This window comes from Acomys russatus, chromosome 18 (genome assembly GCF_903995435.1).
Source record: "Acomys russatus chromosome 18, mAcoRus1.1, whole genome shotgun sequence".
NCBI lineage: Eukaryota > Metazoa > Chordata > Mammalia > Rodentia > Muridae > Acomys > Acomys russatus.
In genome coordinates, this window is record NC_067154.1 from 60,053,902 (window position 1) to 60,063,081 (window position 9,180).

The following is a 9,180-nucleotide window of genomic DNA, read 5'->3' on the forward strand; positions in this document are numbered from 1 at the left end:
TGTGGAGAGCCTCAGGTGGCCAGTTGCACAGTGGTTACCAAAATGGACCTGCAAAAGTTAGCTGCTCAGCGAAAGTGAGTCCAAAGGATTGTTTCAGCTCAGACAGAATCCTTACTGGCTGAGCTTGTTTTTCCAGTTTCCCAAGGTATAACTATTATATCAGCAGGAGTTACCCATCTGGGTTCAACAATATTAAATGTTTTCCTCCCGAGGAACTGCTCGGAGCCGTTATTACTCTGATGTACATTGGGAATCTCCAAATGTTCACTATTTCCCAAATAAATCCCCTTTTAAGTCTTCTTAAACCATCTTACAAGGGGGATATTTTAGAAAAAAAAAAATGACTTTGGGAATGTCTTGGAGTTGTGGGTACGGACTACATAAATGCAGGACTCAAAGATTGCATCTCTGATCTGTGACTCATGGAAGATGAGGTGACTACACAAGCCTGGTTCATTCACACCTGTGCCTCATTCAAACCCTTGGTTCACTTGCAAAGCTGAAACCAGGGCCTTTTGAGAGACCTGCAGCCTGGCCCAGATAGCACAATTGTACAGGGCTGCTGCTCCTTGAATTCTTGAAGGCTAATTCATCATTTATCTCACTAGCCTTCTGAGATACAGAAACCTCGTCCTTAGTCCCTACACCATCAGGGACGAGTGAAGGAATCTTAGTGGAAGATACATGTGGGTCAAAGGCCTTGTGAAGGATTTCAGAGGATCCTAAGAAAAGTAAAAAAGAATTGAGAACATAAAGTGTATCCCATGGTGGCCAGCCCCTGTGAACCCACCTGGTTCAACCTTTACCCAGAGCTGTTGGCTGGGCAGGTGTATAGGTTGTACAGGCTGTGTACCACCCAATTCTAAGTGTCCACATATTTCAATAATGTTGACTTGGAAGGATGACCAGTACCTGAATCATTTTCTAGAGAGTTAGTTATGTGATGCCATGGTTACAAGAGTGTGTAACCCATGGTTACAAGAGTATGTAACCCATGGTTACAAGGGTGTGTAATCCATAGTTACAAGAGAATGTAAGCCATAGTTACAAGAGTGAGTTACCCATGGTTACAAGAGTGTGTAACCCATGGTTACAAGAGATTATAATCCATGGTTATAAGAGTGTGTAACCCATGGTTACAAGAGATTATAATCCATGGTTATAAGAGTGTGTAACCCATGGTTACAAGAGTGTGTCACCCATGGTTATAGGAGTGTGTCACCCACGGTTATAAGAGTGTGTAACCCATGGTTACAAGAGTGTGTCACCCATGGTTACAATAGAATGCAATCTATGGTTACAGGAGTGTGTCACCCATGGTTACAAGAATGAATAATCTTGTATATTGCTTTGATGTTGGATCAAGAATGGGTTCCCACAAAGCACTGTTGGGCTGAGTGATAGCTATGTTTTCTATCAAACATTTTCTTAAAGGTTGGATAAAAAATTCAAGCTAACCACATCACCAGCTACCAAGATGCAGGAATGATCAAAATTCCCACAAAGACATAATGTGGACATATCAAGTGCATTAGAGTTAAATCTCTGTGTATCTTTTAGAATATTCCAGTAAGTTCTCTATATCTTTGTCTTTGTTTCCCAAGACGATATTACCCTTATTCTTCTGTAGGAACAAGAGAATGCACCAAAATTTCACCTGCCAAATCTTAGCCCACTGTCATGAAACTGGGGCTGAATCCTAGCTTGCGTTCCAGTGCTAGCCTGTCCCTGAGAATAACTCAAGTCCACAGTTCACAGAGGGGCTGGTTTAGCGTGTATGCTCCCCTAGGTACTTAGGGATGTCTGCATGTGCTCTGCTCCCCTCTCCATACCTGAAAGAAGTCACTTCCCAGACCGACTTGGAAGCAATAAATTACTGTAAAGTGCATTTCAGGCATGTATGATGAATGCTTAATAATCTTTCCAGGACTGCAGACGTGAAGACAGATAGCTAGCTCTTTTGTCCCTTTGAAAGCAGTGACATATTTCTTACTGGGGCATCAGGGTGTCCAATTAAAGCAATAAGTATTTGTTAGTTGATTCAGGACAAAAAAAAAAAATGTGTGATCATCACCCACTTAGTAAAATCTCAGTTTCCTACAACTTTGGTAACCCTATATCTAGTTGTTTTCAATATGAAAATTCCTTTAAGGATTAGAGAGCCGGCCAATGGTTAAAGGCGCTTGTTGTCAAAACTGATGACCTCAGTTCAACCCCAAGAATTCACATGGATAAAGAAAAGAACCAGTTCACTGTTTGTCCTCTGACCTCCTAGCGTGCTGTGTCAAGCACCCACCCACCTACGTAGAAAATAAGTAACTAGATGGGTGTAAAATAAGAAACAGCAAAGTCCTTTAAAGGAAAGACATTGGTTTGTAACCAAAAGAAAATGTTCTCATTATATCTAAGTGTGAAATCTTGAGGTGAGAGAAATTTTCAAAGTGCCGTCCAAAATAATAGTTCAGCGAGTTACGTAACTCAAAAGTGTGTATCTTTAAAGTAAGTTATAAATGCTTAATTGTGTTAAAAATAACTCTTAAGATTTAAATAGATGAAAAATATCATCTGCGTTTCTCAGTCAGGAGCCCAGCAAAGAATGAAGTTTCCCAGTTCCTTTCAGAGCCTGACAGTTACTGAGCGTCCAACACAGGTAGACAAACCCTGTCGCTCCAGCCTAGCGTGGCTGGGAACAGCTTTCCGTCTGTTGACCACGATTATTTTCATGTCAATAGAAACAAGCCCATGGGTGGAAATACAACAACTTAAGTGATTTACACAAATACGGATTTTATTTATCCTACTTATTTTGAGATCAAGGCCAGTCTTGGACTTTCCAAGCAAATGAGTCATGGCCCAGTTCCTGGAACATGATAGAGTTTTTGATGTTCAGATTCAGTCATTTGGATAACAAGAGTTTTCTGTTATGGAGGACACTAGGAAAAAACGAAGAGGGAAGGGCCTAGGACCCTTGCTATCTGTTCCCCAGTCCTCAAAAGCAGGGCTGGGGAAACTCCAGCATCTTCTGGTTCTGCAACCCAGACTATAATCTCCACACGTCTCAGGACTGGACTACTTTGCACGATAAAATGACCCCATTAGTTGGGTTTGTTGGTGGGACTGGCAACCATAGGAATGTCTGGGTACCTGCTTGGGAGAGACATGACATGTGTGCCCAGTGCAGAAAGTAGCACAAGAACAGTTTTTCATTTGCTTTGCTGCAGAGAGGACCCGCTCATAAAGCTTTGTGAGGATATGGCTCAGGGATGTCCAAAGTCAGTCTTTTGTCTGAAGCCTTAAAGGCAGATGTCTACGGAGCTGTGCTGTGAGATCTTGGAGGACGAATGCAGTAACACGGGACCAGATGATACGATTAAGTAACTATATCTGTGCACACTGGATGCTGTTGCTAAGGTGAACCTGTTCTTCTCTCTGATCTTGCTGGAGTGATTGCCTGTTCCTTGTAAAGAATATATCTATGACATGGTCTCCTTTGAGTAGCAAATAAAACAAAGCCAGATGTTGTCTCTCTGCACAAATTATTTTTAAAATAAAGATGTAATTTTTATTATAAAATATAGCAACTGTCCTAGAGAAAATTATTAGAACACTTCAGGCCAATTTGAGATTTTTTTATATTCATCAAAAACATTTACCAAATTGGGCACAGTGGTACATGCCTACAATGCCAGTACTCTTGAGAGGATGCCAAAAAAGGAACCTCAAGTTCAATGCCAGCTTTGGTTATACAGTGAGACAACATCTTAAAAAGCACTAAATAAATAAATAACAAACAACTCCCCCCCATCAAATGACAAAATGAGTGTATATATATCTACAAACACACATACACAAAACCACACACACACACACCACAAACCACACCCAAAGACACATACTACACACATGCCACACATACACAAATACACATACCACACACACCAGACCCAAACACAAACACATCACAGACAGACAGACACACACACACACACACACACACACACACACACACACACACACACAACAGATGCCAAGATGAGGCTCTTTACTGAATTAGTGTAGTGGACAGGGCAATAATAAAATACTGTATTTTTCTGGCTTATAAGACGAATTTTTAACCTTGACAAACCAATGCCAAAGTCCAGGGTCGTCTTATATGACAGGCACTTACCTGCAGTTTGCTTCCCCTTGCTTCATATGTCTGGCGCATATAGTGGGGGGGGGGGGCGTCCAATTCCCCACTCTGTGTGGGGAGTGTGAAGCAGGGAGAAGCAAGCTGAACACATCTTCCTGTGCCTCAAGGAGGAGAACGTGAGCGTGCATCGGCTCTCCACCAGAACCCACCCATCCAACTCAGAGTGCTGTGTGTCCTCAGTTTGAGTGTGGAGCACGCCTTAAGGGGTCGTGTGGGCTGGCACTGGCTGTCTGCCAACATTTAATAATGCGCCTGGCTGTTTGTGCCCTGCCTGCAAATAGACACATGCCCGAGTCTGCTGCACAGGGTGTGCACTGGAAGAGGGGTAGTCCTATACAGCAAGTATATTCCAATCTATATTTTAAATGAAAAGTTGGGGGTCATCTTATATGCCCAGTCGTCTTATATGCAGGAAAATACGGTACCTAGAATTCATGGTCATTGACAGAAAAAACAGCAAAGTAGTGCCTGGATGTGAAGGAAGAGAAGGAGCCTTCACCTTGAGGTGCTGCACCAAGGGTTCTGCTGGCACCACAGGGATAACCCAACTGCTAGATTAACGCACAAGGGAGATTTAGTGGCAACCTGGAGGCCAGAGCAAGCCAGCCCTGAAGTCATTTCCTGCTGTGGGTGAAACATTCTCCATCATCTCCTGTGCTTGAGCACTTGGGCCCCGGTTGGTGACACTCTCTGTGAAGATTCTGGAACTTTTAAGTTGTAAATGGAGTCTTGCTAGAGAAAGTGGGCCACTGAGGCGGGCCTTGGGTGTCAATAGGGTGACCTCACTTCCTGTTTATTCTCCCTACTTCCTGGCTGAGGAAGGCGGCTTGTGAGTAGCAGCACCTCCTGGTCTCCACCACATCTCCCTGACTAGAACAAATGCCTCCCACGGGACGGTAAGACAAAATAAATTCTTTCCTCCCTGAATTGCTACTTGTCAGGCATTGTGTCACAGGAGTAAGAACAGCGGTACACGGGTGATGCCTTCCAGAGTTGCTCCTAGGTTCTGTGTCTTCAGCTTAGAAGAGTCCACAGAGGGCCTGTGTCATGGACATTTGCTTAGAGGGCACTGTCAGGCTTTGAATCCTAAATGTCCCCATGAGTTCAAGTTCTGAAGATTTGGTCCCCATCTGGTGGCACTGTTTAGAGAGGTTCTGGTGGCTTTGAGGGGTGGTAACTAGCTGGAGAAATAGGTCAGTGGGGTGGGTCCCGGAGGAACCGTTGACCACTTCCTGCTTTGCCTTCTGCCGCCAGTGCACAGATGCCAACATCCTCAATGGTGTGTTCTCATAGCCATAAGCTGAGCTGTACTGTGATGGACTGAGGCCACAAGCCAAAATAAATACTCCTGCCTTTAAGTCCTTTCTGTCAGGTATTATTGTCAAAGTGACACAAAATTACCCAATAACAGGCTCTTCCACCATGTACACAAGAACTTTCCCTTCTGGCTTTGCTTCAGATGCCTGGTCTTGCTTCCAATGTCCTACTTTCTCTTGTCTTAGCATTGACACCTTCTAATGTGCCATGTGACTTTTTTTTATTATACTGCAGGATTCTTATTCAAGAGCATAGACTGAAAAACCACCTGCCTGGAGCAAACAGCCTCCTGTTTTGACTAGAGACATGTTACTGGGAAAATTATCCAATCCCTTGGGTTTATTTTCTAGTGCACAAAGTAAGGACAGAAATGGTATAATATGTTAGGCAGTGCTGTGCCACACATAGAGTAATCCCTACGTAGACGTTTAATAGGTGGCCTGTCCCTGCTCCTACTCTGTAGGAGCATGCCAGAGCTCAGCATGGGTGGTATTGAGCAGAGGAAAAAGACATGCAGCGTGTTTTCCAGAAGTCAGAATTCTCACTAAAGATTTTTAGACAGTTACGATTTGCCGAGGCAGCTATGTAGTTCACCATCCAAACACCAGGGGGCACTCTGCTAGTCAGAGAACCTGGGCAACTAATCTCCAAAATGGCCCTCTGAACTGAGAAGACTGGTAGCCAAACTAGGCTGGAGGCGCAGAACCTCCAGCTTAAATGTCATTTCCCCAAATGTGGACAATGTGGCCTGGAAATAATATTACTTTGCAAGTTGTTGGCCACACCGAGGACCAAGCAGAAGATGTCGAATTGAAGAAAGGAAGTATCCATGGGCAATGCGAAAGTTAAACAAACAAACAAAGCGACAACAAACTGTACCCCCTAGATCACAGTGGCTAGATGTGTTTTAAACAACAGAGTCTGTGGTGGAACAAATTCTCAAACACAGTGACCTACACACTCCTGGAGATTCACAAGGCACTCTCTCAAGGCTCCAAGAGCTTTCAAAAAACCGACTATTTCAAACTTCTCATCCTTCCACAGAGGCTTTCTGGTGAGAGCATTAAGAGACACCCACCTATCCACCTATTTCACTCTCTGTGTCACTCATCTTTCATCCTCTGCTCTCAGATGGGGCCCGTGGATTGTGACCAGGTCGCAGACCCTAGGCAGCTGAGAGACCAAGTGATAATTCTGGTAGGACGAGAATCGCCAGTGACAGGAAGAGATACACCCTGAAGTCTTTCGGACAGGAATATTATATTGGACTAACTCAGGATCAGTTGCTTCCTAAAGTGCAGTTTGATGGCGGAACCTGAGGGCACAGTCTACCCACCATGGCCAGCCCATGCCTCCACTATCTCATTGTCACGAGCGCTCAGCCATCATCACACAGTTTTTCCTTTTCAGAGGCACTTAATTCTGAGCCTTTTGAAGAATAGGTGATCCTCGGTTCATGAAAGACACGTTCTAGGGACCTGGACCCAACATCAACAATCCATGAAAATCCAATTCACCAGCAGCTTAGACCTTGACCCGAGGACTCTGCCCTGCCCCTGGTTTCGAACACTTGGCTCTAGTAGCTCCCCACGTCTCCTTCAGAAGGGTTTGTCCAGTTTCGATGTTGGCCTTGTACATCAAGCACAATTCACATGAAAACCCTCGTTGTTGGGAACTGAACTGCCCGAGAATCAGATAGACGATCACCAACAAATACCAAACAGGTTACTGGTTGTGACAAAGCGTGGTGAGTGCCATGGAAGAGCACAGGAGGTAAGGCAAGATCTCCTCCTACCAGGTGAGTATCCTGTCCCACCCATGGGTACCCTGAGCTCCCACTTAGGAAATGAACAAAGGGTTATAGGTGAAGAAACCATTGCAGCTGGTCCCACCCCTGGGGGCCGGGGGAGAATCACACTCTTAAAGTATTCAGAATTGGAAGAAAACACAGGGCCGGGAGTCTTCAATCCATGCTGCAGGATGAGGTCATCCCAGTGGTGAGCAACGCCTCCTTAACTAGCCACAAGGCAGACAAGGTCCCCACTGCTGCAGGGAACAGTCTCCCTGCTGCTGCCCCCCTGAGATTATTGTCACAGTTTCCCAGACAGGAAGGTGGCAATATTACAAGCTCCCGGCTATAGGAGCTAGCAGGACCCAGGCTTCTTCGCTTTCTCTAGTAACTCCCTTTGGGTCGCAAACATCTGCGGTTTTAGAAAAATCATAGTTTCACACGTATCTCAAAACTTGTGAAATTTCAAATGATCTCAGGTTCAGGGCTGGGCATGTCCAAGAGCCTCTGGCCTGTCCTTTACGCTGCAGCAGTTTGTTAGAGCAATCGTTTGACTGTTGTTCCCCAAACTGTGGTGGCAGGTACCCTGAGAGCTCACAGGGATTCTGTGGATGGTTTTATATTTTCAAGGGCAAGATAAGACTTGACATATGTTGGGTGCTGCCAACAGTTAGGCCAAGGTGATTTGCAATTTCTGTATTAGAATTATTCTGCCTTACTTTTGATGATTTTTTTTTTTTGTCTTTGCAAAATGAGATTCTCAGCAGCTCTTAAGATGAAAAGCAAATATCTAATATGCAAAAAATAAAAAATTAACATGGAACAGAAATAGGAATACTGATTCCAGTTGGATCCCAAGCCTTGAGAGTTATATGCAGCATATGTCCAATAGAAAAACACAATCCATGCGGGGGGTAAAGATGGAGCAGAAACTGAGAGAATGGCCAACCAATGACCAGTCCAGCTTGAGAGCCACACCATGGGAGAGAGCCCGCCCCTGACATATTGATAGTATCCTGTTATACTTGCAGACAGGAGCCTAGCATAACCATCCTCATAGAGGCTTCACCCAGCAACTGATGGAAACAGATGCAGAGACCCACAGCCAAACACTAGGCGGAGCTTGGGGAATCCTGCTGAAAAGGGAGGAAGGAGGAAGGATTGTAGGACCCAGAAGGAGTCAAGGACACCACACACACACACACACACACACACACACACACACACACACACACACAGCCAGAATCAACTAACCTGGGTTCATAGGGGCTCATGGAAATTAAACTGACAACCAGGGAGCCTTCATGGGACTGACTTGGGTCTTCTTCACAAATGTAACCATCATGCATCTGGGTCTTCCTGTGGGACTCCCAGCAGCAAGAGCAGGGGCTGTCTCTGACTACATCGCCCGCCTTTGGATCCCTTTTCCCTAACTGGGCTGCCTCACCTCGTCTCTATAGGAGAAGATGCACCTAGTCCTACTGTAACGTGCTGTGCCAAGGCTGGTTGATATTCCACGGAAGGCCTCTTGCTTTCTAAAGAGAAACAGAGGAGGAGTGGATGGGCAGGGGAGGGGAGGGGAGGAGGAGGAGAGGAGGGAAAGAAAACAGTGGTCCAGATTAAAGTAAGTTAATTAGTTAATTAAGTGATTAATTTTTTTAAAAGAGAAGAAAAATACAATCCATTAATAACTAACTGGGGCCAGGTCCAGTGGCACATGCCTGTAATCCCAACACTCTGGGAGGCAGAGGCAGGTGGACCTCTGTGAGTTCGAGGCCAGCCTGGTCTACAAGGCAACACAGGGAAACCCTGTGTCAAAAATTGGAGTTAAATAAAATCTTATCTATGTCAAATAGTTAAATAAAATCTTACTTGTGTCAGA